Source organism: Leptonotus elevatus, chromosome 2 (genome assembly GCF_054856555.1).
Source record: "Leptonotus elevatus isolate MCC_2025b chromosome 2, RoL_Lele_1.0, whole genome shotgun sequence".
Lineage (NCBI taxonomy): Eukaryota > Metazoa > Chordata > Actinopteri > Syngnathiformes > Syngnathidae > Leptonotus > Leptonotus elevatus.
In genome coordinates, this window is record NC_141240.1 from 8,668,475 (window position 1) to 8,681,622 (window position 13,148).

Consider the following 13,148-nt stretch of genomic DNA (forward strand, 5'->3'; position numbering starts at 1 on the left):
CGGCAACTGTTTCCGGTAACACCTTTCAGAATATATAGCTAGCGTTTGTTTGTTTTTTAATGGGTTTTTGTTTTTTCCAACTAGACTCACAAGTTCAGATAAGACGAAGGTCGTTGACAATCAAGACTAGACCATACATTATTACATTATTGGAATGCAACTTAAACCAAAATGGGCAAAACCAAACGACTTTTCAAGGCACTTGCGCCGTTCTTGAGCCATAGACATAGAGAGAGAGAGCACCTAGTGCAGTTTTGGTTGTACGTTGACATCGTCGCCATATTGGACGTGGAAGTGATCGGTGAAGATACCTCTTTCATTTGCTTATGGGGTAGATGCCACGGACTATTCACTAACACTGGATTTCAAGAATATTAAGTTTGGAATTGTAACACAAGACAGAACAAAGGAAATGATGATCAATACATTGATAATCATTGCAAAACAATTTATTCACAAATGTAGATTTATTAAATGTCTACCTTTGTTTTTTATTTTTTTGTAAGGAAATTGAAGGGTTTGGAAGGACATTGAGGAGGGTGAAGACAAAGCAAGCCTTGTCGGTATTTAATAACTTTAAAAGTTTACTGCCCGATAAGACCTTTTGGTTTTTGGTTTTGTTTTGTTTCTTTTTCTTGTGTCTTGTTTGACAGCACCGTTTATGTGCTCAGTTTGAATTGGATGTTGAAGTGTGAATTAATAAAGAAAGCTAAACCCCAAAAAATTTGCGACTTTAAAAAATGATAATAACAAAATAATTAATCGGCTGCTTGTTGACGCAAATTTGGTGCAGTGACGAAAACTATATGAAATACTTAATATTGTAGACGTTACGCTTTTTATCCCACTTGATATCAACTCAACTTTACAAGTAAATACAATTAATATTAATAAACTAAGTGAATGCCTCTCATTCAATGACATATTTCTGGAACAGGCAACAAAAAACGCTCACTTCATTTCATGATTACAAATTTTCATTCTATTAAAAATGTAAATACGCTTTTATTTTGATATTTAAAAAATTCCCTAGAGAGAGAAAAACAGAAAGATGCCACAGTCTTCCGGCTTCCGGGTTTTACACGTCAGCGCCGTTTCCGGACACTACTGGCCGCGTTCCAACACTCGCACCCCCACTCCTGCGCCCCCCAACCGCGCGCTCCCACTTATCGGCAGGAGGGCGTCTCGGCTATCTCAAAGGCTTCGGACACTGAGACAGACACTATACACTCGCAGCCTCGCACCCGTCATCAGGAACGCGCAACCGAGGGGCAGAAAAGCAGAAGCGCAAGTACTGGGACGCGGCTCACACGTCGTAAACCGGAAACGGAAACAAAGTTGATGGGTAGTGTTAGAGTAGACAATATTAAGTATTGTACTCTTTGCGTGTTCAATTAACTGAATGGTGAGATTCTGTTGAAGAAGTTCCTTTGCAAAGGTTGGTATTACCAGAAGCTTCTGGTCGCACATTTGAAGTCACCCAAGCAGTGCTCCGTTCAAATGTGATGCTTTCTTTCTAGCCCACATCGTTATTTATTCACAAAAAGGGTTCAGAAAAAGGTCAGCCCACAACACACCTGGTTACAACTAAATGAATACAAGAAAATCCCTCTCTCCTCCCTTCTGCAAGTTCAACAAATTCCCATAGCTATAAATCAGATTAGAGAAAAACAATCAGACATCGGCCCGTCTCCTTCGGAAGAGACAGATACCAGACCCATACACTCCCTTATTTTCTCAGGAGTGTGAGACACATAAAAATGCTATTCATTTAGCCATACTGAGTTAACTAAATCTAAAACGGCTAAAATATAATTTAAAGCTAAAAAACAATGTTAATAACTCATCATTCCCTCATTTGAGCTCTTGAGAGCTCAACACATTAAAACATTTTTTTTTTCAATAGTTGTGTGATAAAAATAATTATCCTTAAAACATCCCTTTAGCAGAAGAGGAGGTAGTTTAGCAATCATATGACATTAAAAAACAATTTGATACATTTAAAAGATTTTTAGTGGAATAAGCATAGCATATGTGAGGCTTAACATAAAATGTTGTTCATTAAAAAGTGTCGCAATGTATCGGCAGACAAATATGTGTTCTTTGAAGCCATCTTGTGATGAAGTTCTTTGAAGGTCTTTTTTTTTAATGAAAAGAGTGTCGCAATAGTTCGTCTCTTCTTTAAGAATTTGGGGTAGACTACCCAAATTCTTCGATTTGTCACCTGGGATTATTCTGCCCAAAATGTGACTGATCAAAGGAATGATTGCCCAAGAAAAGGCACTTGCTCTTGATCCGTTGACTGATGTCCTCAAACGGTGTCGAAACGGCCGCTCCAGAACGATCACTGGGTCAGCTGACGTGGCTCCAGGTCGGAGGTGATAAGATTGATGATCCAGTTGTGGAATTTCGTCTCTCCTTTCAACCTGAGAGCATCAGTTGATGAGATGGCCGAGCCTGGCACGTCTCCGGAAGCCTTGTAGACCAGATGTGGAATTTTCTCTGTGCAGAGAACTGCACAAGATTTCCTCACCAACCCCCTGGGGCCGTTCTCCTGAGTGCAGAAACTTTTCATTTTTAGTTTCTCATAAACTCACATAAATTTTATTTGGAGGAAAAAACCCTGATAGTTTTGTTAGTTGGGATTAGTAAATGTTATTTGGTTAAGATCCATAGGTCCTGTGCTGTTGGAACAAAAAAAAAAAATCTATTTTTGTGACATTAAAATAGAGCCCAGCCTTTGATTGAGTTGAATGACATTCGCTCATTCAAATAGGTTTTGTTCAATAATAGGTAATTTTTTACCATGACTAAATTTGTTCTAAATTTGCATAACTGTGCCTTTCATATCTCTTATTCTCTTCCCAGAATCCCATGACCGGCCGAATCCTGGCATGCTGGGAAAAACTCACATATATTCATATTATCTATACTCTTTTGCAAACACTGGGCTCCAAACATTACATTTTTCACATGTGATTCTGAGATAAAAGATATAATATAATGCAATTACCTTCATTCGGCAAATATGCATTATTGTCCTTGCTTGCTTCAGACTTACTTTGCGATCGATTTCCTCTGGTAGATTTCTTCATATTCAAACTGTGGATTATCACTTTCAAACTCATCCTGTCAATTGGAGTGTAGGCCGATACCCCACAACCTTTTTAATTTCGTTTTTAAGTTTGATTTTAATTTTCTAACTCGTCTACATTGGTTAAATTCTTAAACATAAACTCCCTCATTTGACAAAGATCCACTGATTTTTTCAAACACGTCAAGATAAAGGGAGGACAAAATAGAGACCTCATGACTCAAAAGACGTCATAAATAACTCAACCCTCTAAATCAGGCTATGAGATAAACAAAAGAGCTACAAAACACTATAAAACTGAACATAAGCAGATACAACTTAAGACACTAATATATGATGACTTTGGGGCCATAAAAATAGAGGTAACCATATTACTCTAATTCTCCTAGAGTCCCGAAAATTATTTAAACTGCCAATCAACCTCACCTCTTTTACAGATTAGTGGGGCTGAGGATAAAATCACACAAAATTTACAAATATCTACCATTTCCTAGATTTAATCAAACTAAAAATTATCTTCAAACTTCTAATCTTTTACATATTAGCGGGGCTCATAAAAAACACAGCACACAAAATATTTCTGGGATTTATAAATCACAGTGCTGTTAAAAAAAAATCTAATTTAGCCATCAAACTCTTAGTTAGTCTTTTACTCGTTACTACTCATTCTATTCTATTATTTATTTTATACTATAGCTGCAGCTGGACGAAGTCCAAAAAAGTTCCTCACGGGGAAAATAAAAATATATCATATCATATCATATTAATAAAATTCCCATTGTACCAATTCAGAAACTGATTCTCCCAAAAATATAGGCAAAAATTTAGTAGGCTATAGATTGAAATAAATTTTCTCAATCCCTCATTTCAAATTTACATATGTCGTTTTCAATTTCCTGAAATATCTTGCTATAGATCACAGTTCCCCACTCAACACATTAAAAATGCCTTGCATATCACTATGTAGCATATCCCTGAACAAGTATTCCCATTCCGACCACCAACTTTCTTTGTCCAGACCCCCAGCAAAAGGCAGGACGGCAGCTGTTGTCAATGTTCAGTCCTGGCCAGCATGGCGGCTTTTGTGGCAGCAATGTTCAGAGCAGGCATTTAGATTTCCTCCGGATGCAAAACAGCCATAGGGGAGAAGTCACTAGAATGAGGCGTATACACAGTCACTGGGCATTGAGGAATTTGAACATCATGTTTTTCTTAGGCACAGGACGAGAAGACTGTTGCTCTGCGGCTTTTGACCTTTGATCTCTGCCACATCCATTCAGACGCTGTCTGCAATGTGGATCCGATGACACACAGTCTTTCTGAGAGCTCACCTGATCAAAAAATGCACACTCGTTGATACAATGCTTTAAAAATGCCAGACTGAGGATATGGGATCATAGCAAGACAGTTCACTCCCTGCTTTCTCAAAAATGTTTCGTAAAAAACACAGCCTCTTTATTCATTTCTTTTTTCTTTTTTTTTTCAATACCCCTTCAAATAGCTACTAGCCATACAACGTATCAGCAGCTGGGGCGCATCCCGTTCGCAATTTGTAATCAGTGAAGGCCATCAAACCCTCATCTGCCTTGGAACTCAAACATCAGTTTCTGAAATGACACACTCAGAGAAAAAACAAATATTAAAAATCATTATCAACATGTCAATTTCAAAAACATTCATAACTCCTTATTCAACTATCTTACTTCCAGCCACAGCTATACAGATGTAGGCATAATTATATCAAACAAAATGCCATTATTTTATCATTACTCTTTATTCATTTGTCCCGAAAAGGGAAAGTTAACAAATTAACCATCGTCATCAATCATTAAAATATAAAGACTATTAGCTCAGTCACTAAAAAAATAAATAAAAAAAAAATAAATAAAAATAAAAATAAAAATAAAACACTAATTTAATATTCTTTTTTCAAAAACTCAACAATATCTTTCAAATATTATTACTTATTTTATATTGTTTATCATTCCTCTCTTACCATTTTGACAAAAAAAAAGAGTCCCATTACGAGGACACATTATGCTCACAGCGCACAGCCCAGCCCCCACCTTTTTTTATTGTAACCTAGAAACGGGGGGGGGGGGGGATCTTAACATTATAAATCGCAAAACCTATTTTATCATATTCCCATTAATAAAACAAACGCCACTATCACAACAATATCATCTCACACAAAACAACACCAGACTTAGTTAAAATATTGAAGAAAAACAAACAAAATCCCCATATGCACATTTCTCACACACAAACCCCCACCTTTTTTTTAGAAGCTAGGTCACACACTCAAATGCATACGCACACACTCTTCAGTCATTATAAAATAATAAACGGTGTTATTCCTTCAATTCGTTGTCTACAAATCTTATAGCATTTAAACCGCAGCTTCGTACGGTAATTTCAATAAACGGGTTAACTTCAAACAAACCACCCGTAAACAGCTCCAAAAATACTGGAGTCATTTTAGCATCAAATTCAGCCTTTTTTCATTACCAACAAAGAAAATACAAAAGTCTGACATACCATTTTGTCCAGCGAAAGCTTTGTATACAATCGATCCATAGTTCGTTTTTTCATTGTTCATCGACGCTTTTATTTTTCGCTGAACCGGAAGCGCATTCAGGACAAACCATTCTGTATCCGGGTCGAAATCGCCTCCATTTTGTTTGTAGTTTTTGATGTATACATTCGGTTTTAATACAGTGACGTCTCACTTTTAGTATTAATAGTTCAATATGTTAACACATATGGCCACACACAGACAGACATAAGAATTACGTGACCTCTCGTTTATACACAGCGGTTACCCAATCCCGCTGAGCTAAACTGTTCTCCATATTTTGCAAAATTTCTGCAAGGCGCTCATTTTCTTAAGAAATTGTCACGCACTAACGAACTCAACCGTGGAACAAAAGGAATTCAAACGGGAATCCTGACCTCAAAACTACATATTGTAGAAGCGCCAACAAAATAAAATAAATCACGTAATCTCTCGATTGCAAATACAGTGATACAAAATCCAATCATCGCTGTAATCAACCTGGACCCCTTTCTGTTCAATTTCAAACAGGCGTTTTTTCAAAAAACATATTACGTGTAAATAGGACTTTTTCAATAAGAGCCATGAACAAATATGATACTCGTCCCCAAATCGGCCAAAACTGCTTAAAAAGCAGAGCGCATACCATAATCTTCAATATATATTATGGTCTAAGGATTCTTCATAGCGTTGACGAAAAACAAAACAAATCAAAAAATTAACCGCTATTTCTTCCTGTACAAAAAAAGCTTCATCACTTCGAGTCTGCATCACGTCACCTTCAAATGCACCACTCCACGACGTGTTTAGTTCAAGATCGTCGGAATTATCAACTCTCTAACGACATCAAACTTTAACTTGTTCACACAGATCTCTTTTAAAATTTAGATAATTTGGAAGACGAAAAAAACAGCTGCAGCGGACCAGACAGACACAACCTCTTCTACGTGGATAACAGTCTCCACTTACCGTACTTTATTTATTTAGGCCTAGAAGTTCCGCCCGTCCTTGAACGCCGCAGCTTGTTCCACGTCAGAATAACACCATCCGTTTGGTTCAACGGAGGAGACCATTCGTTATAATTCAGCGTCGGCGGTCACCATTTGTTAGAGTAGACAATATTAAGTATTGTACTCTTTGCGTGTTCAATTAACTGAATGGTGAGATTCTGTTGAAGAAGTTCCTTTGCAAAGGTTGGTATTACCAGAAGCTTCTGGTCGCACATTTGAAGTCACCCAAGCAGTGCTCCGTTCAAATGTGATGCTTTCTTTCTAGCCCACATCGTTATTTATTCACAAAAAGGGTTCAGAAAAAGGTCAGCCCACAACACACCTGGTTACAACTAAATGAATACAAGAAAATCCCTCTCTCCTCCCTTCTGCAAGTTCAACAAATTCCCATAGCTATAAATCAGATTAGAGAAAAACAATCACACATCGGCCCGTCTCCTTCGGAAGAGACAGATACCAGACCTATACACTCCCTTATTTTCTCAGGAGTGTGAGACACATAAAAATGCTATTCATTTAGCCATACTGAGTTAACTAAATCTAAAACGACTAAAATATAATTTAAAGCTAAAAAACAATGTTAATAACTCATCAGTAGAAACCCGGAAGTCGGAAGTCCCGCCTCCTCCGTGGCATATTGACCTTTTGCACGTGACGTCACCGATCTAATGGGCTCGCCCCCTTTGGGACGCTGGACGGCAAAAGAACCACTTGCCTGTATTGTATCTCGTACAGCAAAGCTACTAATGAAGACAAAACGAGAAGAAGGAGGAGAAGAAGAAGAAAATCTTCAGCACCTCCACCCACGTGAAGTGGTCTCTGGCGGGGGGAAAAAAGCCTGGGACCACTGGCCTACAATACTCAAATTGTTGTTAGTTGTTTAGCTAACGTTGTACACATTATTGTGTACCTTCCAGAAAATCAAAACAAATTGATAACCCATTGACTGCCAATAATAGCAGTTAAACTGTTATAAATCATCGAAGAGCAAAATCATCCATCAAAATCTGCATTAAATCTAAACGCTTGTGCTATTTTTTCAAAAAACCCATGTCACATCTACATGAGTTCAATATTTATCATCACAGCATTGCACCATGCATTTGTAGCTGTAAACAACACATGAAAACATAAGGTAATATGTTTTTGGTGCTTATATAGAACACAAGGGGAAAAAAACATTTAGAACATTAGATTAAAAATAACATGCTTTGTTTCCTTTGTTTCCGCAAATGTATTTGTGCATCTCTCCAATAAAAGACGATTGGATACATATCTCGATATGTATAAGTGTGACACAATTCAAGGACTGTTTTTGCTGTTGTTGTTTTTGTTTTTATAGTGGAACAATTCAATTTGGTTCAATTCAGTGGGATTACAGTTTGGCTCGATATAGTACGGCTGACTTTGAAAGGGTTTGATAGAATGCGTTTGTCAGTGGACTACTTTTTTACTTGTACTTGAGTGATTTCTTTGACAACTATACTTTTTACTTTTACTTGAGTAATAATAAAAGTAACACTAGTCATACTTGAGTACAATTTTGGGCTACTCTACCCACCTCTGGGCATTTTACAGTAATCATATTTAGTTCTCACTATACCTTTGCTTATATGGTCCTTTGTCCACTAAAAACAATGAAACAAGCATGTTTATTATTAAACACAAACTTTCAGTCACGACGGTGTTGCCGTCTACTGTATGTGTATGTACTGTAAATGCTGTCTATGATAATACTGTTCAGCGGGCGCCATTCAACGGATGGCTGCACGGCAGTGCTACGTGAATTTATCCAAATATATGGGGCAAATTAATGCTGTCTGTAGGGCATTCATAATAATTAGGCCCCCCATGCATTTCATGTATCCCCTTTAAGCCTGGGCTCACGGCGACGGGTCTGCTGTGCCTCTTCCTGTACAGCGCCCGCGCGCACGCCCAGAAAACGTGTTATCACCCCCGACCGGCTGCTGCCGTCTGGGCCAGCCCCAAACAGAAGACTGATGAGTACCGGTAATGACGATGCCCAATACATCCGCGGCATTACATTCAATTGCTTGTAGCCTACACTTAATTATTGCCAGACCAGACCTTTGAAATTGGATTCACGGTGATATATATACATATCTATTTTTTTTTTTTTATCATGAGATGAAAGTCAACAGTGCACGTTAACGCCGATGGCCCAACTCTAATATAAATACATACAAGAAAAATAAAAAGCTGGAATGAGCCAATTTTTTCTCCGCAAAGTCTAGCAAAATATGGTACTCCTGAATCTTAAACGAAAATGATCTGCCATTGGAAAAACTCTTTAAAGATGCCAGAAAGGGCGCATTCACAAAAACATTTATTAGACAGAAATACACTACGTTCAGTTTATGTTTGGCCAAAATATTAACAGGTTCATGAACTCTTGTTTATTGAACTAGTTCGGATAAAAGTCTGTATATGGTTTCTGTAACCAATTACGTAATTTGAGGGGGAGCTGGCTACTTGATGTTGCACTTCCCGTCTCAGATGTTTTAAATTTGCTAAACATAAACAAGAGGACTTCAGACATTTTACACCTTGCCTTAAATACATGTATAAATTAGATGATTAATGATGTTTACAGGAGGAAACGTGTATATATATATTTTTAAAGAATTATAACTGTAATTCAACAAAATATGACTCAAATCTAATATTGGGGTCGAGGAACTGAGCGATAAAAGAAAAGGGGGTCTTCAAAGTAGTTTATCAAGTTGTCTGCTCGTAAGGAGTAAGATGGCCGCCCTGTCACTTCAACGGCTTGCACAGGCGTATATGGGCTATCGGCTATCCAGTAGCATATACAGATCAGTGAGACGAACACAGAAGTGACAATGCCGGGTGGTTCAAGTACAACATCACGCAAAATATTTTGCTGTAAAAGCATAAGCAAGCTAAGCAGGTTGCGCAAAACAACTACGACACGGCTATCCGCCATTGTTGTTGACAGGCTGGCGGTTCGCACGCAGTCATGTGGAAATTACGTCTTCACTGGATGAGTATGCCGCATATGGTGTCCACATTGGAACGAATATTTCTATCTGTTTCCAAACTGTGGGGAAAACAGCTGGGTTTCAACATGGCACTGGTTGATCTCTCATACTCTGCTGCCACATGCTGGCCGTTTTTTGTAATGACTACCATTGCTTCAACCGTTCTCTACAGTTCAGAGGTTGCATCAAAGCCTTCTGTATGCTCTAGCATAAAAAAAACACATTAAAAAATGTATAAATACGTCTTTGGGATATCGGTAATATTTAAAATATAACATATTTAGATGTTTTTAGGAGCAAATGAGTTAATAGCAGAGTAGAATTAATCGCGTTTGTCATTATATTAGGCTACTTGTATTTAGAACGCTTTGCCTGACACAATCTGTCAAAGTTGCTGGACCGACATTACTTGTAAGGTCAGCCTACTTAGGTTAGTTGTTAACTGTGTAGCACTTAGTTTAGGCAAACGAAATTATTTTTTCAATCTGTTGTAGCCAATTCACACGTGTGCTGCATTTGTGTGTGGTATGTATGTGTGAGTAATTGGTGAGGCGCTTGGGTTGCTAGGGTTACCTGCGCAGCTGTCAACGTAAAGTGATCAACCAGTCATCATGGAAAAGGAAGACACAGGTGTGCACAGTCAGGCTTTTTGAGGAAGAAAGCCACATAGTTTTGTGTGTGCGTGTATGTGACTGTCTGAATGAGTGTTGAGCATTTTTGGTCTTTTTTTTTGGTATGAGCTTTGTTTTAGTCATTTGACACCCGCCCTTTTGTTGGTGTTTGTTAAAGCTTTTTTCAACTGACAAATTAAACTGTTAAAACACACCTTCATGGTGGACCTTGTTTTTTGCACCGCACAAGCCGTTGGAAATGTCTTCCAAACCCTAAGCGGCATTTTGGCAGTGGATTGTCGCTACACTAATCAAAGCGCTTAAGTCGCTGGATATTACACAATCGAGTGTAAATTGATTTATTGAACACCAAGACAGATCTGCTTAAATTGCTTGATGTGAATTAACTGTGAATGTCATTTTGTTTGTATAGATTCACTGAAGAGGCAGATGGGGACGGAGGCATCGGAGACGAGTACACCTGCTGCTGTTGTGCCGAAGTGGCTCCATTAGGCCAATGGCCCAGACCGCGTTGGTGGCAAGGGTCACACTACAGAAGTTTGTCAGACTGAGGAGGAGAAGTTTAATTAAATTTTTTGAAATTTAAAGAAAGTTTCCGTTGTCATCATTCATTTAAAAATAATTTGAAATCTAGCCAAGTTTTTATTAGTCAGCCTAGCTGTTTCTCCTGTCTGTAACCAAAGCAGGACATCTAAGGCCCCGTCCAGACGGAAGCAAAGCCGGCTTCGTTCCTCAAACAAATCTCGTACACACAGAAACATTTCAAGACTTGCGTGTGTCCAAAAGAAGACGCTGAGGACGTTTGACGGCTGTAATGCAAATGCCAAGTCTGGAGTGGTGCTGTTGCGCAGCCACAGGGAGTTAACGGAAAGCGTAGAAGAAGAATCAACAAAGAAGACGAACACTTTTTTTCTAACTTTATTGCAATCTACAAAACAAACATGTCTCAAAACAACATGAAAAAGACAAACACAGGAGAAGTGACAATGGCGGGTGGTTCAAGTACAACACCGCTTGTTGAACGTGGGAATAAAGAAGCAAAATATTTTGCTGCAAAAGCATAAGCAAGCTAAGGAGGCAGCGCAACTACGACACGGCTATTGTTGTTGACAGACTGCCGGTTAGTGCGCAGTCACGCGAGAATTGGCGCCTACGTCATCAATCTGCGACAATGCGTCGTCATTGAACTGCAACCATTACGTCATCGCTGGAGGAGTATCCTGCATATGGTGTCCAGACGGACGCGTACGGGGCGCGTATTGAAATCTTGGATTCCCACAGGATGGGAGTAAACTGGTCACTCCTCTTAACTCACTACACTAGGTTTGCACAATACACTTTTATAGACATATAGGGCACATAACACACTTTGGGGGGTGGGGTAGGGTGGATAGGGGGCGGGGGGTCGTGGGGGGTGCGGGGGTTGGGGGCCGGTGGGGTGCCTGGTGGGCCTGCAGTGCCCGTCCTGCTGCGTTGGGCCGGGGGCGCGGGCCGTGTTGGGGCGGGGGGCGCTCCTGCTCCTGGGTTTGCTCTCCGGCCGGTGGCCCTGGCGGGGCCCGGGGGTCGTCCTTTGGCGCTGCCGCGGCCTGGGGGACCCTGAGGTGTTGCGCTTGCTCTGTTCCGGCGACGGCTCCCCTCTTTGGTGGAGATTTTCATGCATGCCAGATCCACCACATCAGCATCTACCGAAACTCAGACACAATCTGTTTCCTCCTCAGGTTATTGAATCGGTGGGGGCTGGTGTCTGCGGATCTCACGCGGCTTCGTCTGTCCTTCCTTCCTTTTCTCGGTCTCTCCTTTGGTCTCTTGAGGCCTCCCTGATTTTATGTTTTTTGGATTTGTTGGGGTCTGGATGTTTCTTGGGCTGGGGAGGAGTTCTGGTGGGGGGTGTCTGGTCGGTGCTGGATTTCACCTTCCTTGGTTTTCTTTGGTCCCCTCGGGTCTCCTGGTGTTCGGTTTAGGTGAACGTTATGAGATTTTTTCTAATAGGTTTCCTGGTGAGCTAACAAATACACGCACGCACGCACACACGCACGCACATACACATACTCACCCACACACACACACACAAAAAAAAATAATAATAATAATAATAAAAGAGCAATGATGATGACATTTCCGAATGAACAATACTGAGCTCTTAAAAAAAAGAAAAAAAAATGTAATCGCCTGATGGGCCTAATTAAAAAATATATATATTAAAAATAAGGGGTGATTAATCGTAATTAATCGCATGATAATTTTATATCTCTCATAAATGTACATTTAAAAAAATATATAGGTTTTCATAAAAAAGAAAAAAAGAAAGAGAAAAAAAAAGAAAAAGAAAAAAAAAAGGATGGGAGTAAACTTTACCTTTAATCATGGGATTGGGACGGGACAGGATTTAAAAAAATTTTTTTTTTACTATTGTCCAGGACTGGGACGGGATGGGATTTTTGCTGTGGAAGTGGGATGGGACGAGGAGTGAAAATCTACTCCCTCTAAGTGTGTTTACATTTTTAGGAAACAACCAATATACATTGGTTGGATTGGAACCATCTACATTTTAACTGGTTAAAATGCAATACAGCATCTAGAATAAAATAATGTTACAACTAAAAGTTATACCACCATGTAATACCATGCAATGCTGGGCCTCCATTTTCTCTTGCTTGTCTGGGTAGACACCGGTCATGGAGGCAGCCAGGCTGGTAGCAATAGCACGACCGTTGTTGAAATTTCTCCTGCAAAAAGAGAGAGAGAGGGGAGGAGGATCAATAAAATAGTTGGTACCAGACCAGCATTCCCAATGCAAAACTCTCTCTCTCTCTCTCTACACTCACACACACACGT